Source organism: Kogia breviceps, chromosome 12 (genome assembly GCF_026419965.1).
Source record: "Kogia breviceps isolate mKogBre1 chromosome 12, mKogBre1 haplotype 1, whole genome shotgun sequence".
Lineage (NCBI taxonomy): Eukaryota > Metazoa > Chordata > Mammalia > Artiodactyla > Physeteridae > Kogia > Kogia breviceps.
The window spans coordinates 3,228,857-3,252,558 of record NC_081321.1 but is presented as its reverse complement, the minus strand read 5'-3'; the positions used below and the strand labels follow the sequence as shown (position 1 = coordinate 3,252,558).

General features: G+C 59.8%; 1 protein-coding gene across 5 annotated transcripts in view; it reads right to left on the bottom strand.

Moving 5' to 3' along the window:
• The window catches only part of TSPAN9 (tetraspanin 9), a 185,552-nt gene that overhangs the window by 80,284 nt on the left and 81,566 nt on the right, over window positions 1-23,702 (bottom strand). The window lies entirely within an intron of this gene.

Sequence of the window (23,702 nt, the reverse complement as noted above, 5' to 3'; positions counted from 1 at the left end):
GAGGTACCACGACCCAAGGAAACCTCCCCAGAGGAAAGTGCTGCGGAGGACTGGAAGGGAAAGAAGCGCGGCCGCTGTCCAGCTGGCCGCCGCCCCCTGTGCCCACGAGGCCTGTCCGACCCGGGCACAAGGTCTGCCGGCTACACACACACAGGCGCGCGTGTCTGCACACGTGGGTCAGGCTAGGGCGCGCGGGGAGCTGGGACCGCAGCGGAGGCACGAGGTGTGGGAAAGGCCCTCGCGACCCGCGCTGCCCGCCCCGCCCCCTCCGCGCACGCGCGCACGCGGCTCCGGAGGCTCCTGCAGCTGCGCGAGCCCCCCCCCCGCCCCACTCCTGACCTGCGTTCCGGGCGGGACCCCGCACCCGGCTGAGAAGAGTAGGTGGCCCAGGTAGCGTCCTGCCTTGCCCCCGCGAATCCTGCCTTGCCAAGGGTGATGTCGGAGTGCGCTGGGATACCGGCGCTCCGGGAGGGCTGGTCAGCGCACAGCACCAAGAATGCTCTCGCTAGGAGCTTGGGGTCATCCAGAAGGAGCCCTTCATCCTACCATGAAACACCACCTGCGTCCCGGTCTTGTGCAGAGGTCTGCGCTGCCCAGTTGGCAAATAAAGAAGACAGGTGGGGGGCGGCACCTCTGCCACCAGCGAGAGGGTGCTGAGAGCCCCAGAGCAGCGCCACGTCTCCCCTGGGCCCTGCATCCCACACCTAACAGCGCGCTCGGCCGCCGGGAGGCGCTGGGCAGGGCGGCTGGATGGGGTGTGAGTGTGAAAATGTCCTGCCGGGATCCCATCAGACGTTTACTCCACACCTGCTCTGTGCTGAGCGCACCAGGCCCTGGGGAAAACAGGTATGAGGTGTGCTTCTCCCTGCCCTTAAGACTCAGATACACAAGATCTAGCCAGGAAGACAGAAGGTCATTAATCACCAAGGCCATGGGCAGGAACAGAGCTACCACATCCGCTCTGGCCAAGGGGGACTTTCACTCCGACCACACCCTTGTCACAGATCTTCTGCGGGGCCCTAAGCTGCTGAGTCTGCACCTCAGGGCCAGAGGCAGGCCTGCATCCCAGGGGTGCGGGCGCTCATTCTGAGGGCAGCCCAGCTTCTTTAAAGGGACCAACAGCGGTGCTGCTATTCCGAGCCCCTTCCCCACTCGGATGGCAGCCCAGCAACGAAAGCCGGTGTGTGTCAAGACACGGCACCTTGCTGTCTCCTGGTTGGGCACAGCGGTCCCGTGGGTGCTGTGCACACACGAGGGGCAGATGTCCGGCTGGCTCCTGGCAGATCCCACGACCACCCGAGTGGAATGCCTCTCGTCCTCTTCAGCCTGGACCGGCTCCTGAGGTCTCGCGGCTGCCACATCACCTCTCTGATGCGGGAGAGATCATACCAGCTGGACTGAGAGTCCGGAGGCCTGTTTCGCCTTTGTGAGGTGCCAACTCCTCCTCTTTAAAATGGGATTCACAGAGCCCAGCCCCAGCAGAGTCAGCCTGTGTGAGAACCGCCTGAGGCCCCTAAGAGCTGAGCCAGTCCCAGGGGCTGTCATTACTAGTCTCCGGCATGGACTTGGAGTCAGCCAGCACCTCCCAGACTGGCCCCCACTCCCCACCCCCGCCTTCTCCCTTCTCTTCATCTGTCTCTTCTCCCCAGCTCACACCTTGTTCCGTGAGAACAGCCTCCCCAGTGTCCTGGATCGTTCCACCCTCATTTCTGATTATCCGTGGATTTGGGGCCGTAGACAACAGGCAGGTAGGAGAGGAAGAGGGGCCGCCCAGCATAAGTGCCCTGCTCTGCTCCCTCCTGGCCACGCTTATCGGAAGGGCCCTGAAGTCCCACTCCTCGGCTCCTCAACAAAGCCTCAACGAGGTCCCGTGAGGGCTCACTCCCAGCTGATTCACGATCAGAAGGCTAAGAGCAGCTCCTATTTGCAAGTCCCCAGTGTATCCCAGGCACCAAGCATCTCCCCCAGTAACTCACAGAATCCTCAGGGCAGTCCCACAAGATAAGTATGGTTCTTATCCCCATTTTACAGATAAGGACCCTGTGATTTCAAAGCCCACGTTCTTTACTCTCTTGGGCTCTAAACCTAGTTCCTGCCCTTGGCAATCTGCCGGTCTAACAGAATCTAAAGCGTAACAGGGAGCCTGATGAGAGGTCATCAGCAGAAGGAGATGTAAGGGGCAAAGGGGAGAGGGGTGGTCAGGGCGGGGCCGCTGGACCGGCCGTCAGCAAAGCGGAGTCCCCCAGAAGATGGCCCCCTATTATCGTACAGCGGGCTGGAAGAAGGAAGGGTGAGGGGAGAAGGTAGTTTGCAAGACAGGAACTGAGTCCCCGATAGGAGGCAGCTGGGGCAAAGCCGGGAGACCAGCCACGGGCAGGCGGCTTCAGCCAGAGCGTCGTCCTCCGCTGCCACCATGAAGAGACCGCTCATGCGTCATAGACAGCTCATCGCGGGCGGGACGCTGAGCGGGGGCACCGGGAGAGACAAAGGTGAGTGAGATGAGACGTGGCCGTGGCCCCAAGGAGCTCGAGATGTGGTGAGCAGACCAGCCTTCCGCCCCACCCCAGACCATCCCTGGAGAAGCCCACAGCAGAACCACAGAGCACACGCGCGCCATGATAGAACGGCACGGAGCTGGAGTTCGGCCTCCCCTTGGAGAAGGGCTGGCTGGAGCAGGCGTGGCAGGGACGGGGGCGGGGGGGAGAACACGGCTAGGGGAACTTCAGGGGCAGTGGGGAGACGGGGCCTGGGGGGCCACGGTGAGTTACCTGTGAGGCCTCAAGTGACACTAGGAGTCTGAGCTTCATCCCGGGGCCTCCCAAGCAGTGGGGCACGTGACAGAATCGGGGCCCTACGAAGCCAGGCCTGGCAGCAGGGTGGAGAGGCAAGGTCAGCTGCTGTGCTGCCTCAATTTCTTAGACTTTGGGTGCAGAAGGAACCATCAGAGAGAGAAGGTGAGTGAGACGCCATCTCTCCCCCGTGATGGTCCTCGTCTACTTGCCGGGCTCAGGAGAGCCGGAAGGTACAGACTGCCCTTGAGGATCTCAGAGCATGTGAACAAGGCAGAGCTGCCTTTTTCTTTCCTTTTTTTTTTTTTTTTTTTCTTTAGACAACAAAAAGAGTAAGCAGGTACAGAATTCCCAGAGGGGAGGAAGAGATGTGAATACGTGAAATCAACATGCAACATCTCTGCTGCCTGGCAGCTGGGGAGATATTGCCGGTTGCAGCTTCACAGTAATGACAAGCTCTTGGCCTCTCCCTGCGCCTCTCAGGCCTTTGGGCTCTCGCTAACCTGCACACAGGTGATGGGCCACACAGATCCCCTTCTGGTCCCACACTGAGTATCTCTGTATCTGACAACATGTGTAGCTCGTGAGGCATCCTGGACCTCCAAGGCTCAGGCAGGGCAGCCCCACCGGAATTCAGGTGAGACAGAGGGGGCACTTGCCATCCAGAGGGGCCACCATTACAGAAGGGAGCCTTATTCACCTCAGCTTAATTTTTAAACTCCCAAATTGGGATCCTCTTCAGCGATATAGAAAATGCTCTGATTGCTAAGCAAACCATTTACCAACGGTGCCAAAAGGGAAGAAGGATGGATGACGGACGAACATAGCTAAAGAAGACGTGGTGTATAGATGATGGAACACGACTCAGCCACGAAACAGACAAAACCCTGCCATTAGTGGCAACGTGGATGGACCCCACGGGTTAAGTGAAATAAGTCAGACAGAGAAAGACAAATACCGTATGATTTCACTCATATGTGAGATATTAAACACATAAACCAAACCAAACCAAAACAAATACGTGGATGCAGAGAACAGAGCAGTGGTTATCAGAGGGGGAGGGAGGCAGCTGTAGGGTGATGGCTGGAAACCACACCCTTGGTGGAGAGCACGCTGTAGAGGATACAGAAGTCAAGATACGATGTTGTACACGTGAAACCTACATGATGCTATAGACCAATGTCACCTCAATAAATTTTAAAAAGAAAGAGGGCAAGGGGAGAAGGATGGACCGGGGCCTAACAGGGGCCACACCCCAGGATGTTGGCATGAAGGTTCACTCTGCAGAGGGAGATGAGGAGGGTCTGCGGCAGGGGGCAGGGCTGGGCCTCCAATTTGCCGTGGAAATTAGACGGCTCCGGGGCCACGAGCCGCCAGACTTGGCCGGGATTCACGAAGGACGGTGATGATAGTAAACGGGCTGGGGTAGAAAGGAACTAAAGGTCGTTGTGTGTGTTATTTGTTTAGTGTCTGAGACCAGTGAGGAAAACAAAGAACTGGGCCTGGCTGCAGCGGGAGGGGCGCGCTTAGAAGGAGGGATGTATTTTGCTCAGGACCTTCTACCAGGGGCAGCACCTCCTTCCCTGGGAAGAGGTTTGCCCCTCCTCCTTTGGGCCCCCAGATCTTCGTCCAGACAAATTAGTTTGTCCACCTGTCTCTGCTCCCTAGTCACTGGGCTTCTCAAAGGAGGCAGGGGCTGTGTCTTAACCACTTCCTCAGCCCTGGTGCCTGCCCCTGTGACCACCTCAGTCAGGGCAGGTGGAGGACCAGGAAGCCCACCAGGCCCAGCCCTGAGTTTTCCCCACGGATCACCCGGGAGCCCAAGTTCACTAACCAGAGGGAGGGACCCGGGCCACACGTGTACGGGGCCACCGTGGGAAGCAGGCTGTTGAAGGCATCAGGACCTGGTGAGAGGACCATGTGGTCAGCCGCCGCTCACAGCCACGCCCCCAGCATGTGGCCCCGCCTGAGACGGATGGACAAACGGACAGACGGGTAAACACACAAAGTTACTGAGCAGAGAGGAGGAGTCGGAAAAGGTAGGAGGTGGGAAAAGGAGAAGACAGAGGACGGAACCCCTCCGGGCCCTCCCCCGCCCTGGGCAGCCAGCCTGGTGGAGACATCCACGTCCAGCCCCGAGTCCCTGGTGGGCCCATGCAGACTCCCTCATTCCATCACATCTCCAGGCCCAAGAGGTGGTGGCCACTCCTGCCTACGGAGGGAGCACGCCCACGGAGAGAGCTCAGCTGTGTGTCCACAGCCCTGAGGGACAGGTGGGCACGCACGTCAGAGCACGAGCTGCTGATACTGCGGACACTTAGCTTAGCTCCAAGGAATCGCAGTCACAGCCCCGGACCAGCCGTACCACTCCTGACCCGCTCTCAGGGAGGCTTCTGGATCGAGGAACCAGGTGAGGTGAGGAGGGTTCGTCCCAAAGCCAACCCACTCGGCACACCCCGCCTGCCCCTAACTGTGGGCCAGAGGGGCCCAGGTCTGGGAGGAAGGACAGCATATGCTCAGACGCCTGCAGTGACTGCCGTCCGTACCCATGACCCGCCCCAACCACAGAGAACAATGTCCTGCAAACTCCGGGCTTTGGGACTGGACGGATCTGTGTCCAGATCCCACCTGCAGTGAGCTGCCCACGTGCCAGGTAACCTGGAATGGCCACCTGCCTGCTCGGTATCTCAGGTTCCCCAGCCACGAGATGGAGATGGTAGTACACACCTCCCGAGCAGCGTGCAAAAAAACAGAGGCTGAAGGTTAGGAATGTGATGCGCAAAGCACAGTGTTGGACACGGAGAGTGTCCAGTGAATTGAGGCACGGCTGTCACTGCCAACAAGCAATATTATTATTTTTTTCGATTTGGCTAGTTGATTCTACATTTTATTTGAAAGCATAAATCTGCGATAACTATTGAGAACCTGTTGTAAAGAAGAAAAAGAGGGGCTTCCCTGGTGGCGCAGTGGTTGGGAGTCCGCCTGCCGATGCAGGGGACACGGGTTCGTGCCCCGGTCCGGGAAGATCCCACGTGCTGCGGAGCGGCCGGGCCCGTGAGCCATGGCCGCTGAGCCTGCGCGTCCGGAGCCTGTGCTCCGCAACGGGAGAGGCCGCGACAGTGAGAGGCCCGCGTACCGCAAAAAAAAAAAAAAAGAGAGAGAGAGAAAACAAAAAAAAAAAAAAGAAAAAGAAAAGTTGGCTTGAGCAGAAGACATAAAATATTGCCATAAAACTAACAAAATTCAACAATATGGTACCAGTGTAAAAATGATGCAATAGGTCAGTGAACAAGCATTATTATAGCAAAGATAGTCCCAGTCCCCATCTAATCATAAGGTGATTGAACAGAGAAAGACAGAAGACAACACATAATTGATGCAAAATGTTCTGTGGCTCAAATTCTGAGGGCAAGTCCGGGCAGGTCCTCCTCCGGGGGGCCCTCCTCCCCTCTGCCTGCACTTGCCACCCCGTCTGTTCCAGGGCCGTCCACATGCTGACGGCACCTAAAGGTTTACCTGCGCCTGACCTGTCTTCTGAGCCCCAAGCACGCATACCCACCCCCTGCTTGGCATCCCCACGCGCTGTCTCGCAGCAGCTCCCATTTCCCGTACCCCAGAGGGACTGACCCCGCCCGTGCCCTGCTCCCCTGGCAGTGACCCCCTTCTCAATAAACGGCCCAAATACCCATCCCATTGCTCATGCCAGAGGCCCAAGATTCATCCTGACTCCCGTGGTCACGGGCCCCGCCTCCTCTCAAACGCAAATCCTACCCAGTGAGCCTCCTCCTCCTTCCCACCGGCTCACGCACCCGGTCCAGCTCCTGCAGCGCCTCGGCCAGGGCTCCTCTCCTTCCCGCCCCTGCCTGAGGCCCATCTTCTCACTCACACTGCTCTCCTACCGCCCTCGGTGGCTTCCATTCTGCTGAGATTACGGTCCTGTGTATGTGTGTGTCTGTGTGCGTGTGTGTGTGTGTGTGTGCTATTTGCTGTTCTACTTTTCTATTACAATCCAAATTCCTTAAGCCACCTTGGAGGTCTGGTGGGACTGGCCCCTGCCCACCTCTCCAGCCCAACGTGTGCTCCAACCCGTGAACCTGCGGAGCTCGCCCTCCTCAGAGCCTCTGTCTGTGCTGTTCCCTCCGCCTGGAAGGCTCTTCCTCAAGCCACCACCGGACGTACTCCTTCTCACCCCTGAGCTCTTGTGAGTTCTTCACAACACTCTCTTCTGGTTTTGTGGCTCCCCTCCCACCCCGTCTAAATCAAAGCCTAAATTCTCAGAGCTCCATTTCTCTTGCGGCACTTGTCCATTTGGAAGCACATGCTTCCTTGAGTGACAGTTTGCGGTCTGGTTCTCCTACCGGACCATAACCCCGGGCAGCGGGGGCTGTACCCAGGACACTGCCTGACCAGCGGCGGGAGCAAAGAATGCTGGGTTGAACAAGAGGGGAGGAGCTCAAAGGAGGGGGCACGGAGACTGGGGTGGTAGCATCACCAAAGAAGGGCTTCCTGGGTCACCCGAGGAACAAAGCGTCAGGACGCCAATTACCTCCACCTCCTCAACTACAGAACAGGAAGTTTCCACTGGTTGCTCCTCTAAGGCCCCTTCCAGCCCTGAAATTCCCACCCAGTGAAATGGGACCTACCTTGTCTCTTGGGATATGGGCAGGACTGGTCAGGGCAGGAGGAGGAAGAGCGTCCTGGCGGGAAAAGGCTGGGCGAAGCCAGAGGGAGAAGAGTGCCCAGGACGTCTGGGGAGGACACGTCCACACACCCAGCCAAAATGAGGTTTCGCGGCAAGTGGACTGGGAAGGGAGGCGGGGGTGAAGCGGAAATGACCCTGGACGCCAGGTGCTCTCCCACCCCCGCCCTTACCTGGCTAACCACCCACCAGAACAGACCTCCCACGTCTGCCTCGCCCCCAACCGTGGCACTCGCTGCTTCCCCTGCCTGGACCTCCCTCCCCGCACCCTGACTGCCGGCGTCCACAGCCTGGCTCGGGCCTCTGCTTGGGGCACCAACGCACCCGAGTCCGTCCCACCACGGAGCTACCTGCTCGCCGACATCCTGGCCCCAGACCGTGAGCCCCTTCAGGGCCAGGGCTGCGTCCATCATCTTTGTATCCCGGCCCTTGGCTCAGAGCCGGTGCCCAGCGCACGGGAGCTGTGAGATCACCACCGAACACACGCCTCGAGCAAGGCGACAGCCACTGCTCAGAAGAACGGGCCTTGCCTTTGGGAGGGGAGTGAGGGCTGCCACGCCTCCTATTTGAGCAGGTTCATAGGATGCGGGCGCAGGCTGGGGGCCCACCCGGGGAGCGCCCCCCCCCCCGGGCTCACAGGCCCTTTTTTCCAGGCAAGTCCCAAACGAGCCCCACCTTTCACCCCAAGCCCAATCAGCCTCCCTGTCAGATGCCCCAGGAGGGCCTGCTGTGTGCGGTGTGCACCGCGCCATCCCCTCCCGGACGCCCAGGAGCAGTGAAGCGCGGTGATTAGCGCTTATTAAGCAGGGCCGGCCGCTTGCGGAGAGTGAGATAAGGCCCGGCAGAGGCCCAGGGAAGTGTGATGGAGCCCGAAGGTTACTGACGTGCACCAGTGGAATTTCCTGACCCAGCACATCTAATATAAGTCAGCCACTCCACGAGGGCACTGACCGCGGCTGGGGCAGCGCTCTCCGACACAGCGGCGGGCCTGTGCAAGCAGCCCGTGCGGCTGGGACCCGCCCGCCGATTCAGGAGCTGCTGCCTCTTCCTGCCTCTTCAGTGAGGCCGGAGCCACTGCAGGGAGAGCAGCTGGCACACAGCTTTTGTAGATGCTCCGAAGAAGACGGAGAAGGAACGGTGGCCGGGACCCCGTCTGCTCGGAAGCCATGGGGGAGGGGAGGCTGCACACGGCGCCCCCGCCCTTCCCAGCGCAGGGAAGGGGAGGCGTGGGGTGAGTGGCGGGCGCATCTCGGTTGGGTAGAACCGGGCTGTCTGAGGGACTCGGCGGCCTCAGTGCGTGAAGCCACGTGGTCTCCGAAGCACTGGCCACTCTGTAAAGCGAGGCTCCCTCCCCTGTGCCCACCCAGGCTGCCCCGCGTCCAGGAGGCTGCCTCCCGCTGAGGGGCCTCCGAGGAGCGTCCGGGCCACCCCAGACCCGAAGGTGGTCTGCTGTTGGTACCAAAACTCTTAGCAAAGTTCTTTCCACGGCCTCTCTCCGGCTGCTCTAGCAGAGGGTCGCTGCCGGTGGAACCCGCTCACACACGATGGGGACCCAGCCTTGCTCAAAACCTCCCAAGATTCAGACGGCACACACAACCCTGAAAGCAGAGGCTCCTGCTGGCCCGGTTCTCCCTCCCGGGGTCCCTGCTTCCAGTCCCCTGCACAATTAACCTTGCCGCCGGCTGCCACCCAAGTGTTCTGAGACAGAGCCCTGGGGGTGCCGCGCTGCCCCTCTCGCCAGCTGAAAAGCTTCTCAGGCCCCCCAGGGACTTGACCCAAGTACTCAAGCGTGGGGTTGTGACCCCCGGCGCCGCGCGCTGTCGGTCCTGACCTGGGCCCTAGCTCCCGGCACGTGGAGCTCCCCACTTCCCTGCCTCCGTCTGGGGCTCCGTGCTGCCCTCCACCGCCGCCACCCAGCCACCTCTGCCTTCAGTGGATGCTTTAGGCGCGTCTCTGATGCCACGTCCTCCACGAAGGGCCCCCCGGACTGAGAGGCCCTCTTCTTGTCCCTAAGCTACCTCTCTTCGGGGCTCTGATTTCACTCTGCCTTGTACCAAGGTTGTTTGCATAAATGTCTTCCTACAGGAAGCCCCTGCGGGGATGAACCCACCGAGTTTCCTCTCGCAGTATCCGTGGTGGACACATAAGAAATCTGAGGGGCCATTAACTGAACCCCTCACGCAATGCACACAGCCCCCAAGCCCCCCCGCCTTCCCTATGTATACTCACCCCGGCCCACGCACTGGACGCCCCCCAACACCTCCCTCAGCCTTGCCGACGGGCGCGCATCTCGCCAGATCACCACGATTTGTCCTTGCCCTGGAGGCCCTCTCTAGGGTCACCGGCCAGCTTCGGTCCCCTCCTGAACCCTGCGGAGCTCAGATGTCCAGCCTGGAGCTCAGAGAATGTGGCTGGGCTCCGCGAGGCCTGATGCATCTGGGTGACTGCATGTCACGCATCCCCCAAGCTCGGGCCCCAGGGGCTGCTTCCGTATCCCCTTCGGGCTGGGCGCCAGGGCGCACCTGCTCTTCCCCTCCCCCACACCGTTGCGGGAGGAAATGCCAACGTCGGCCGGGCGGGACGACACAGCGGGATCAGGCCCTGACCGCCGGCGCCGGCCCTCCCCGCCTCACCCAGCATCCCTCCGTGGGTGCCCGCTTGTCCCAACGGCAGCACAGGGCACACACTCAGACCGCAGGGAATCAGGCCCAGGCCCAACTCTGACGCTTGCCACTTGCGCGACCCGGACCGGAGACGCACAGCTCTCGGAGCAGCGTGCACGTTTTTTGAACGAATGAACGAAGGAGTGAGCCTGTTTTCCATCTCCTCGTCTGCAGAGTGGGCTTCGGGAGGACCCCGGGGAGCGGAGAGGCACTGCTGGGAAAGGGCTTTACCAGGTGGGCCATCTACACCTCAGAACCTTCCACCTACACACACACAACCGGCCAGCACATTCAAGGGCTCCGTACAAAGACCAAGGACACAGACAATCGTTACCGGTCACGAAGGCTCCCCAAGTACCCATTGTGGGCCGCCCTGGGCTCGCCGCTGTGGCCGTGGCCGAGGAGCTCGCGTCCACCCAGGGGAAGAGCCGAAAACTGAAAAGGCAGCTCGAGCACGAGCCTGAGTGGGTGGCGTGAACCGAGGGCAGGGAGGCCTGGCCTATCCGGGAAGGCTTCTCGGAGGAAGCGGGAGCGTGCTGGGCTGTCACCCCCACTGGAGGCGGGTGGAGGAGGGGCCCCAGGTGCTGCACATCGAGTGCGAAGGCGTGATCACGGGGACTCGGCTGGTTCCAGGTGCGGTCCTCACCGCACGCACGTGTGATACACAGGCAAGGCGGCCACCCCAGTCGTCCACGAGGACACTAGGCCCAGAGAACAGAGGGCTCTCCTAAACCAGTCGGTGGCAGAGCTGGGGCTCCTCACTCTGAGCAGAGACCTCTCCTTACGCCCGGTGGCTCCGCCCGGGCCTGGGGCTGGACCCTGCTCTTCTGCACAGAGGCACAGAGCCGTCCCACACGCACAGAGGGAGCAAAGGGAAGGAAAGAAGTGGGGCGCGAGGGCCCTCGGGACCACGCATCCGGGAGCCACAGAGAAGCTCCCCCGTCACCGGCCCACGGACGTGCTGTGGAAGCCCCAGGGAACACGCCAGCACCACCCCACGTCACCCCCCCCAGCCCACACGGCCCCCGCACTCCGACCTCGTAGAGCCTGAACGCTGGTGTGGGTGCCCATGACCGCAGGCAGAGGCCCCGCCCCCCGAAACCCGGGCCCGGGAGGGTGGGGTGACACCCAGGCGTGGGCCGTCCACGGTTATCAGCTCTCGGGGGGAAGCCGGGACCCGTCGTGCTCGCCACTTTCCACGGTGCAAGGACTCCCGCCGTGGCCAGTTTCCAGCTCCTGACGGCAAATTTCCTCCGATTCTTCACTAGCAGGCTCCTGAGGCCAGCACGGGCAGCCTCCGGCCGACCACTGCAACGGCCCGGCTCCCTGCGTCCAGGAGAAGCTCCAAGGCGAGGAGAAGACCCCAGCTCCCTGCTCGTCCTCCCAGGAGAAGGCGCACGTTGGCGATGGGGACAGGCATGGAGGCGGGACACGTCACGGGGAGGGTCTCCGGGGGCCCCCGCAGGTGGCCTCATAACCAGAGAAAGACCGCTGACCTTAGCTCCCGTACAATGCTAAGCCGGGCCCGGTCCCTGCTCTTCTCAAAGCCCTCGGGCGGGGGACTTCCTGGCGGTCCTGTGGTTAGGACTCCGCGCTTCCGTTGCAGGGGGCACCAGGGCTTGATCCCTGGTCGGGGAACTAAGATCCCGCATGCCGCGCGGCCAGAAAATAAAAAAGCAAAACCCTCTAACGGCTCCCATCTCTCCCAGAGTAAGAGACAAAGCTCTCGCAGCGTCCTCACCGTTGACACACACACGTCCATCCCAATCAACCCTCCACTCCGGCCACTCGGTCCTCCCTGCCGTTCCTCACGGGGGAGCCTTTTCGCCGGCTTCTCCCGCCTCGGGGGTCACCCCTGCCCCCCGTACCTGCTCTGCCACCTCTCACTCCTTCACAGCTCCACGCAAAGCCACCTCCTCAAGGGCTGCCCCGCTGAACTCAGTACCTCCCCCAGTGCACCCAGTATCAGCCAGCTCCGCTCTTTCCACAGCACGTAAGCCTCCAGCATGCGGTGTCCTCTGCTTTTTTATTCAGTGATCGTTTAGGCTCTCTCTTCTTCACCAGAACTAAGCTTCATGAGGGCAGGGTTTTGGCTGTGTTTCCGCAGCCGAGAACAGCTCTACACACGGTCGGCAGTCAGGAAATACTTGTTGAGTGAAGGAAAGCCCAGAAAAGGCTTCTGCCCAGCGCAACAGGAGGCAGCTGGGGAGCGCGGGGGCCAGCGGTCAGTGCCCGCCCGGCTGGGACCCCAGGTGCCCGTGACCTGGCACCCCACCTCTGCGTCTCATTTTCTCTTCTCATTTAGGCTGTACGGGACGCTACACGGCTAAAGGATGCCGGGTCTGAAGCCCTCTGACTCTACAGCAGGAGGCCCCAAGGTCAGGTTCGAGGTGTTCCCTTAAAAGGTCTTGGGAAAGACAAGCTCTTCGCGTCCCCGCTGCACCAGCCACACCTGAGCCCCCAGCCGCACCACCCCCTGTCCCCCAGCCCTGAGATCGGGAGAGACTCCCAAAGAGCACCGTCCACCCTGGGTCAGGGCCACCGGCGCCCCAACTCCAGGCAGCTGCCCATCACGCCCCGCGGGCGCCCCACATGCAGAGCGGCCAGCTCACCCGGCTATTTTAAGCTCTGCGGGCCCAGCTGCAGCTCGTCACCGCAGCGGGCCGCGGGCCCAGGGTGCAGGCAGGAGCAGCCGACTCACAGAGGAGCACTGACCCGGTTGGGGGCCGGTCGTCCTCTGTGACCGCAGCCCTCCTGGGAGGGCCCGGAGACGCCCGTCCACGCCCTCAGACCCACCAGCCGTGGGAAAGGGAGTCAAGGGCTGCCCTGGGCACGCCCAGATTCCACTGCTGAATGTGAGCCCTGAGTCTCCACATCAGAATGAGCCCTGGTCCCGCCCTGCCTACCCCCCGGACATTCCAACCACGCTGGAGCTCCCACTGTACCCCCACTCCGGGGCCTGACAACTCGAGACAGAGCACGATGTGGACAGAAGACCTGGGCACACGGCTCAGTCGCTGGGCCCCCGGCCTCGTCCCCTCTCGGTCTCCCTCCCCAGCGACTGCGCGGTGCTGGCTCACAGCTACGCTCCACAAACCCTAGTTGACCAAATGGTTGTCTCTAAATGGGTTCTGAGCCACACGTGACGGAAGCGGTAGAGGGTCAACTCAGTCTCAAGCGCTGTTATCAGCACCAACACTGCCCCGTACATTTCTGCCGACCCCACTGGGCACCGGGCCTGAGGAGAGAGACCACGGAGCCAAGGAATCAAGCGAGTTCAGCGACAAAACAGGGGCACCCCAAGCTGCAGCCCTTCCTGGGAGGGCTGCCACCCCCAACTCCGGGGAGACGGGTACCCCGTGTTCTCTGGGAAGACGGTTCCCTGAAGTCGTGCGACGCGGACGCCCTGCTCCAACCCACCCTCCTCCGTAGGACCTCTAGCAACCAGGAGCCGCCTGGAGAAGCAACGCACAGAGCAGAAACCCTGGGTGTGAGCTAGTCGCGCGGCCAGCCTCCTGCCGCAGGAGCTCAGCAAGCCCAGGGCAGACAGGTCACACATGCCTGAGGCTCCCAGCCACCTCCTCCGGCTCTAATTGCTCCGTTTAAGCAACATCAGCAGCCAGGGGAAGAGGGAAGGAGAGCCAGAAGGTGCTGTCATTGCGACCTCTCCCCTTGCTCCCCCTCTACCTCGAGAGGGAACCTGCCACCCACACCTTAAAGAAACAGACCCACCACCTGCATTAGGGGGAGGGAGCGGGAAATTCCTTGAATTTCCTTTTGCTGGAGGAAGACCCCAGAAGCTGAGGGTCTTCAGAGACCATTCAGTCCACTCTCCTCCCTTCCCCTCCCCTGGCTTCCATCATTCCAGACTCTGATGAACATTTCTATTATAACTGTAAAAGCAATGACAGCAGCCTGCGTTTACAGAAAAAAAAAAAAAAAAGGTACATTGTTGAAAGGGATCTCACACAAGTGACTCTCCCCAAAGTAGGTGCAGAGAGCATCGTACGGAAAAGGAGATGACCTGCACCAAGGCCTCCACACTGCCATGCAGTCCCATGCTCCCTCAGCGAGCTGGCCAGGCCCCCTCTTCGGAGTCCACGGGCGTCTGGTACCAAAGTCAGAACTTCTGGAGCCAGGACTACGATGACCTCCTCTGCTACTGACCCCCCTCCCCCCGCCTTGAGAAAGTGGTTCACTGGATCCACTACCCAAGCAGCAACTCAAGTCCCACCACCTCTAGGAAATCTTCCAAAGCCAGAGGATCTGGGGGGTGTGAGACCCCCCCGCCAACACCGACCTATTTGGTGCGTCTCCTGAAGAGACATCTGCACACGATCACCAAAGTGGCGCTAAGACATTTCAGTCCGTAATCTGAAGTCACACCAGCTGGGGAGGCATCCTGGCCAAAATCTCCCCCTCCAGCAGGGACGGATCTGCCAAAACCACTCAGTCAGCCGGAGCCCATCCTCACAGACGTGTCTAATGCAGGGGGATGGGGGAGGACAGAACAATAGGATGAAGTCACTGCGGGGCTGCCCCTCCCCCTCGTGCTGGATCGTCAATGCTATACGGGTTCTGCCTTTGCTCACCCTCAGACAGGCCCTCACCCCAACACAGCTGCACAGCACAGACACCTAGGGTTCCCTGCACCCCCTAGAGATGGCTTTCGATACGTCCTCCACCCACCCTGACCCTGAACCCACTACCCTGTCCCAGCCTCGGGGAGGCCTGCGCACCTGGCTCAGCCCTCTCCTGCTGCCCCAGTTCCGGGCTTCCGTTAGCCTCCCCGCTCCAGCCTGGGGGCTCCTCGGGCCTATGGCCCAGTTACAATCCCCCTCCTCGCGGCCCCCCGCCTCACCGCCCCCATCACGCGGTCTCGCTGACTCAGCCCGAGCAGCCACGTGGTCAGGTCACGCCTTGGCCAGCGGACTGTCGGCCCCGGGAGAGCAGAGCACCGTCGGATTCTCGCCATGTCCCCTCAGCTTCCACCACGTCCCAGTCCTGAGCCAGGGACCCCATGAACACTTGTCAAGTGAATGAACGATGCCTGGAAATCTGGCCCAGCCGGCTCTCCTGGTGGCATCTCGTGTCAACAGAAAAACGGGGAAAGAGAGGGAAGAAAAGCCCAGGGAGAGAGAGAGAAGGAAAGGAAAGAGGAGAGCTCGCCTGCAGGCCAAGACCAAGGCCACTGGCTCGGCTGGGGGCCACAGGCCCTGGGAGCTTAGCAGGCGCTCGGACACTCCCTACCCCCCCAGGGCTCCATCAGGAACCAGAACTGACCAATTAGCAGCTTCCTCCATCCATTGGCAGGGCATCTCCCAAGCAGAGAGCCTGTCTAATCTGGGTGAATTAACTGAGCAATCAACTTCCCTTATCTGCTGCCCGGGGCCCACCTTTCAGAAAGGACTGCAGCGCCGGGGTCTGCAGGGAGCAGGGCAGAGCACCTGCCCTCCAAGATCCCACCGCCTCGTCCACCAGCCCCGCAGTGCCAGGAACTCCAGCCTGCCTACGCCGCATCACACGCAGCCCCAAGGCTTCTCCGCCCGCAGGGCCTCCACGACACGCACACGCACACACACGCACACACACACTAGCTGTGGTAACACCTCTCCACCAGCCAGGGTGCTGGCCGTGGCCTCCGTCTGGAGCCTGGGAGTCCGTGGGGTCCAGAAAGGATCAGGGGGCTTCCCTGGTGGCGCAGTGGTTGGTAGTCCGCCTGCCGATGCAGGGGACGCGGGTTTGTGCCCCGGTCCGGGAGGATCCCATGTGCCGCGGAGCGGCTGGGCCCGTGAGCCGTGGCCGCTGCGCCTGCGCGTCCGGAGCCTGTGCTCCGCAACGGGAGAGGCCACAGCGGTGAGAGGCCCACGTACCGCAAAAAAAAAAGAGCAGGGAAGAACAGGCGCAAGGGAACCCAGAAGGCAGGACTGCGGGGCGGGTTTGGGGGGGCAGAGCTGGCGACAGGAAGGGCACACAGGGTGGGGGGGGTCAGAAGACGCAGGCTTGAGTCCTGTCTCTCGGGGCCTGTGCGACTCTGGGCGAGCCACTTAACGCCTTGAGGTGCCTGCAGTCCGCCTGTCTGCAAAATGGACGTGGAGCCTACCCCCGCCCCCCGAGGGCTTCCCGAGGATTCAGGGAGCCCAGGAAGAGTTACTCGCTTACCTCCCATCTCCTCCCCTCTGCAGAAAGGCCCTGGGGAGACCCCGCACAGACAGCCTCACCCGCTGCCTGGACACTGTCACTGGGCAGCTGTTTCCTAAGTGAGCCCTACCTGCCCACCTCTAACTTCTACCTGGGCGGCTCGGCCGTGGAATCAGCCTGGTGGCAGGGGCTCTGCCCCTTCACACGTCACTCGCCGCTCCATGAGCCATGAGGACACTCCGTGCACGGAGCCCACGCATGACGTACACACCGCGCCTGACCGAGCGCCCAGCATGCGCTGCACTTCATAAAGAGTAGATGATACTGCTTTTCATTGGCAGCAGCATCGTTACCCTGGCTAAAAGAATTAGTTCTTCCCTCTGGAGAGGTAAAGCGGAGGCCGAATTCCTCTCCCAGGTGCCAGCCTCTCACATGCAGGGAGACAGTGTCAAGTCGCTCGAGCCTCTCTCTCCAAGCAACACACCCCCTTCTCAGCAGCCTGCAGGGCTTTGCCACCCGGCTCAGCTCGCCTTCCCGCCCTCCCTGAAACGCAGTGCCCTGAACTGCTATGTCTGAGCCCCTGGCACGTAGGAGGGGCACAGAATCGTTCGGTGACCGAGCACTTGATGAATGAGCTGGACACTCTGCTCCATGGAATCTGAACATTGCAAGTGGCAACAGGCTGGCTGGCTGTGGACGCTCCATCCCCACCAGTGCAGCCTGGCACCACCTCCCTTCACACTGTGACCATCGGAGATGGAGCCCTGAGCAGCACCGGGGCCTGCCCGCTGTCTCACCTCGAGCGCTTCAAGCCAGAGCTCCCCGATCAAAATCCCTGCCCCTTCTGCATCTAAGTAAGCCAAGTAAGGACTTGGGCTACCGGGGCAACTGTAAGCGTCTGCCCACTATCTTTCACCTTTTGTTAGTTTTTCTCCATCCTTAGAGACACTGGTGATTTAAAGCCCCAGTTCTAACATCCAGTATATTGGTAAATTCTCTCAACACTCAGAAGGTCACAGAATTTTTATCCTAGAATGCATGCAAGAGATGGCCAAATTCAACGTCTCCCATATCCACATGAGGAAACTGAGGCCCAGAAAAGTGATGTAACTTGTCCGAGGACACCTGTAATTTTGTGGCAAAACTGAGATGTGAGCCCTGGCTCCTCTCTCTCAGCCCACATCACTAAGAGTGATGCTGTAGCACTTTGGAGCGCTTGCCTTGCGCCAGGATGTTAATATCTGTTTTCTCCAAGCCTCATTACAACCCTGCAAGATAAACACTGCTTCCCCACTTGACGGATGAGAGAGCTCAGGTAACTGGTCCTGGACCACACAGACCAGGAGCGTGTGGCCAAAGAAGGAAGAGAGGCTGCTCCATCTTACTCCAGATGCGACCCCCCTCGCCCCTGCCCCCCAAGGTCACTGAGCATCGGAGCATCTCCAGCCAGACGTCTGACAGAAACGCAAACCCACAGATCTAAATCTAAATTCGTGGGGCTTCCCCGGTGGTACAGTGGTTGAGAGTCTGCCTGCCGATGCAGGGGACATGGGTTCGTGCCCCGGTCCGGGAAGATACCACATGCCGTGGAGCGGCTGGGCGCGTGAGCCATGGCCGCTGAGCTTGTGCGTCCGGGGCCTGTGCTCCGCAATGGGAGAGGCCACAACGGTGAGAGGCCCGCGTACCGCAAATAAATAAATAAATAAATAAATAAATAAATAAATAAATCTAAATTCATTATCTTCTCTCTCCAACACCTACCTGTTCCTCCCTTGGTATTTTCTACTGTTGGTAGAATCACCACCAATGTGGTCACTTAAATTAGAAACCGACAGAGAGATTCCTCAGACTCCATTACTTCACCTCTTCACCCCGCAGATGCAAGGCAGCTCCCAGGGCCTCGAACCCATCCGTCTTCCTCTCCTCCATCCCCTTGGCAAGGCTCCTCAACCTAATCCTCCTTCCGAAACCTACACGAGACTATTACCAACACCTCTGCCTGGTTTCTCTCTCCCCATCTCCATCTCCTGAGCACTTTACACGTTCGTCCTCACAATCATCTTTCTCAAATAAGCTGATCTTACATTGCCCCAACTTAAAAACTTGGCTGGTTCTATTCCAAATTTCTTTGAAGAGCAGACCAGCTCCTTCAGCACAACCTGGCAGACCTTCCACTTGAACTCCTGTGCATCCTATCCTGCAAGACCCAACTCAAACCCCATCCGCTCCTCGTCCGGCCCCTGCCCTCCCGACCTCCCTAAGTCAGTCATTCTGACTCAGCCCCCCGGAGTACCTCTGATCCTCCTGTGTCTCCTCAGCAGGTCTCTCCCCTCTCTTTTGGAGGTGAGCTCCTTGAGGGCAGGAAGGTGGCATTTCTGAATCCCCAGCTCCAACTCAGGGATATGCTCATTTATTCATTTGCTAATTTGCTCCTCCTTGAAAACGGTTGAGTACACTAGCAAATTCATAAAGCAGGGCTCTGTTTATAATTTTATTATAAAAAATAATCTTCTGTTAAATAAAAACCTGTGTCTTTTTTTTTTTTTTTTTTTTTTTTTGCGGTACGCGGGCCTCTCACCGCCGCAGCCTCTCCCGTTGCGGAGCACAGGCTCCGGACGCGCAGGCTCAGCGGCCGTGGCTCACGGGCCCAGCCGCTCCGCGGCACGTGGGATCCTCCCGGACCGGGGCACGAACCCGTGTCCCCTGCGTCGGCAGGCGGACTCCCAACCACTGCGCCACCAGGGAAGCCCAAAACCTGTGTCTTGAGTTGAGATCAAATTTATTTTAGAAACATGATGTTAAAATACTGACTGACAAGGGTCCTTGTAAAAATGCACGAAATTCAAGCTTCCTGGTTGTCGGGCACTCACTCTGGAGGCCTCAGTGACAATAAAGAGTAGAAAAATCCAATTTTGAGAAATAAAGAATCGGAGCTGTAACAGATATAATAGACGTGTGACTAGGACCCAAATGAATTAATTTGCTAATTGTTTCCACTTGCTATTATCTGTAGGAACTCCCAGATTAGCACTTTCCATACTGTGGGTGGGTCACTCCTCATTAGTGGGTTATAAAATCAGTTTAGTGGGTCAGGAAGAGTCTTTTTAAAAAAATTAAAACAAAACAGAAAATACCAGAATGTGTCTCACACAGCAGTTTTGCGAAACGTATTTTTCAGGGTTAACAATGCACATACACACACACAAACACACACACATACACACACACACATGCACATACTGAGTTACAAAGTTTGAGAAACACAGCCCTGGGTCTGTCAAGGTGACATGTGTGGCCCACGAGAGTCTCCGAACATGGGCCAGCTGCCCATGAGAATATGTACTTTCTAGGCACGAAATTCAGAGCGAGTTACTTTCTGCAGGGGGCCACCCCAACTGCGGGAAGTACACTTGGATTCACCCTCCAAGATGGAAATGTGCTTAAAGGATGCCAACGAGTTACATGTACCGTGAGAAGACAGAGCAGGTCTTATCCCGGGGAAAATGCGTCCCCGAGTCATGGGATCCAGCAACATCATCTGCTGGACAGAACCTTGGCTGGGAAAGAGGACGCGGGGTGCTGGCCTGCAACACGGCAGATCAGTGCCCACGTCACAGTGAAGCAAAACCTCAAACGGACCATGGATAATACGGACTCTTTATTCATGTATTCCTCTCTTGATTGCTGAAACAAATCAAAGTTGGTTTAAAAAATGCATGAAGTTAGCTCAGCACAGAACTATACCTTCCTAACCCATTAAACTAGAGAAAACCAATTCTGAACTGAGCCAACAATTTATCCGCTACAAAGTCTACTCAGCTGTCTGCCTCACGCGGCTGAAGGAAACACCACCTCCCGCTGGTTCTCCAAAACAGAGGGAAAACATCGGCCCTCGTGCATCCAAAGGCTCTTTGCTGAGGACAGTGGGCTAGGGTCTTGTTTCACTTAAGGCAGGGCGTGAGGAATGGTCTTGAAACACAAGGGGAAGCCTCCAGAAGAGACCTGTTAAGGACAGGGACAGGTGACTGGAGCAGGTGCTCGCCACCTCCCCGGGCAGGCTGAACCCCACCCCACCTGGAGCCCGGCTGGGCCGCGTCGTGTCGGGCATGTAATGCAATGCACCCGGCATGGGAGCAGCCCAGTCCCTTCCTTCCTAGATGACTTTGGGAGGTGCCTTCCTGTCTGCGGCATCCCTGGTTCCAGGATGAGGAGCGATGGTGACCATGGCGTTGCCACCAACAACGGGCCCTCTGCCTGGGCCCCACGGCCTATTTCCAGCCCCCGATGGTTCCTGTCTAATGCCAACATCAACTGAGGAATCCAGGGCATCCCGGGCCCAGCATTGTTCAAATCACACATTCCTCTGCTTAAAAAGCTACTGAATAACTCTCATTCCTCCACCTCCCAGGAGAAACCACATCAGAGGACAAGCAACCAGATCCCTGTGTGTGACGGGAACAAAGGGGGACGGCCACAGGGTGCAGCGGGTGCAGACCTGCCCAGAAAGCTCACCCGCCCCTGCCCGCAGAGCACCTGCCATGGAGCCCCTGCCTCAGAGCCCCAGACCACAGAGCCCCTTCCCTCAGAGCCCCTGCCATGGAGCCCCTGCCCATGGAACCCCTGCCCACAGAGCCCCTGCCACGGAGCCCCTGCCACGGAGCCCCTGCCCATGGAACCCCTTCCCGCAGAGCCCCTGCCATGGAGCCCCTGCCTCAGAGCCCCAGACCACGGAGTCCCTGCCCATGGAACCCCTGCCCATGGAGCCCCTGCCCATGGAACCCCTTCCCACAGAGCACCTGCCATGGAGCCCCTTCCCGCAAAGCCCCTGACCACAGAACCCCTGCCCATGGAGCCCCTTCCCGCAAAGCCCCTGACCACAGAACCCCTGCCCATGGAGCCCCTTCCCGCAGAGCCCCTGCCACGGAGCCCCTGCCCATGGAACCCCTTCCTGCAAAGCCCCTGACCACAGAACCCCTGCCCATGGAGCCCCTTCCCGCAAAGCCCCTGACCATGGAGCCCCTTCCCGCAGAGCCCCTGCCATGGAGCCCCTGCCCATGGAACCCCTTCCTGCAAAGCCCCTGACCACAGAACCCCTGCCCATGGAGCCCCTTCCCGCAGAGCCCCTGACCACAGAACCCCTGCCCATGGAGCCCCTTCCCGCAAAGCCCCTGACCATGGAGCCCCTTCCCGCAGAGCCCATGCCACGGAGCCCCTGCCTCAGAGCCCCAGACCACAGAGCCCCTGCCATGGAGCCCCTGCCCATGGAACCCCTTCCCGCAGAGCCCCTGCCATGGAGCCCCTGCCCATGGAACCCCTTCCCGCAGAGCCCCAGACCACAGAGTCCCTGTCACGGAGCCCCTGACAATGGAGCCCCTGTCACAGAGCCCCTGACCACGGAGCCCCAACCTCGGAGCCCCTGCCCACAGAGCCCCTGCCACGGAGCCCCTGCCCGCGGGCCTAACCCACCTCCAGCCACAGCAGCCAAGAGCAGCTGTGAGCAGCCTGGGCCCCACGTGTCTCCTCGGTCCCGACGTGCCGCCTTTGAAGTGTCCGTGTCTCTACACCACCCATCTCCCTGGCTCTTTGTGGGAACTGCAGCGGAACCCGCGGGGAAGGGAAGAAGATTGCTGACTTTTCCCGAAAGCCTAACTCTCAGGCACTGGGTCTAGCACTCGGGGGAGAAACCTCCCGATCCCTATGGCTCACCAGGTGGAGACGGAAATGCAAATGGAGGGAAAAGACCACGAGAAATATCACGCCGAGCGCTGCAGGGAGGGGTGAGGAAAGGCGGGGAGGCAGGGAAACGGGCAGAAACGAAGAACGACGGAGTCTGCCGTGGGGAGAGGACGACAGTGCCCCGTGACCTGGGGCACGAGGTGAAGACCCGGCCGTCTAAGCCGCTCACAGAGGTCGAGCACACGCGAGGCTTGCTCGCGGCCCACGAGGCGCCGCCACCTGACGGGAGGCCGGTCGGCGGGCCACAGCCCTTCCCGGGGCAGAGCTCGCGGAGCCCCACAGCCCAGGCAGCACCCGCACCAGCCTTCCCACCGACCACATCGCCAACCGGTGAGGTGGGTGCTGTGTGAATAACTTCTGCCGTGAGCAATTTCACTGCTTTGTTTCTTGGCTGTAAAAAACACTTGGGGACAAGAAAAGTCACAGAAATACAAATTAAAACAGCCAAGCTGTCGCTGTTCGCCCGCCAGGTTAGTGAAACGTACGCATCCGGTTAAGCAAGGCCGTCCGGTGGCGGCCCGAGTGGGGCGCACCTCCCCGGTCCCGCCCAGCCTCGCCTGCCCCTCCTCCCCAGGGCGCGCTCCGGGGCGCGGGACACTCAGCCCCGCTCTTTTCACTCACCTGCAGAAACACGTCAATGGCTCCGATTTTAAGCAGTGTTTGAAGAACAGCCCTGGTGGGTACTTTGGGGCACACTGGACGGGACTCAGCAGGACCTCAAACATGCACAATTCATGGCCAAGCAGTGGGGGTGGGCCGGGTTGTGATGCAAAGATGGGACCTGCGGTGCATTTTCCTTGGGATTTTCCCTGACAGTGACCTGACACCCTCTCGCCTGTGACCAGGCCCCAGAAAGGGGTCCAAGTCACTAGATGAAAAGGCAGGAAGCCCTAGTGGTGGTGAAGCTGTTTAGTAACAGCTTAGTCTCCTTTTAACTAACTCTTCAATTGTGACCAGGCCAAGGGGCAAAATCCTTTAGTCAATCAGCAGACACCGACAGAGCATCCTCTGACCTGTGGAGGCTCGCAGGGAGGAGTGGAGCGTTATCTGGTTGGGGCTGGCCACTGGCCGCACGTACACGCACGCCCTCCCTTGGCCACACTCGGCTTTCTCCGTGAAGCCCGCCTCCCCGATCCCAGGCAAAACCAGACCGTCTCTTCTGCACTCGGAGCCCGGGACTAAATCTCGCTGTGCCTCTGCCACTGTGCGAGTCTCAGTGCTCAGACGGGGAGGAGGGGCAGCAGGGAGAGTTCCTGTCCACGCTGAGATCCCAGAACCTAGCACAGCGCCTGGCCCCTAACAGGGGAAAATGAGCGAGCGAACGAACGCATGAACGACCCATCGAACAGACGCAGGCCCAGCAGAGAACGTCCGGAGAGGTGGGGTAGACAGATCCAAAGCCCTGGGAGGGCCGGGCTGGGCTAGGCAGCGGGTGTTCCAAGCAGGCAGGGAGCAGGCACGGGGCCAAGAAGGGTGCTGGGCATCAGCGCGGGCCTGGGTAAGATGCAGTGTGCAGAGTACCAGAAATCAATGCTCATTTTTTTTTTTTTTTTTTTTTTTTTGCGATACGTGGGCCTCTCACTGTCGTGGCCTCCCCCGTTGCGGAGCACAGGCTCCGGACGCGCAGGCTCAGCGGCCATGGCTCACGGGCCCAGCCGCTCTGCGGCATGTGGG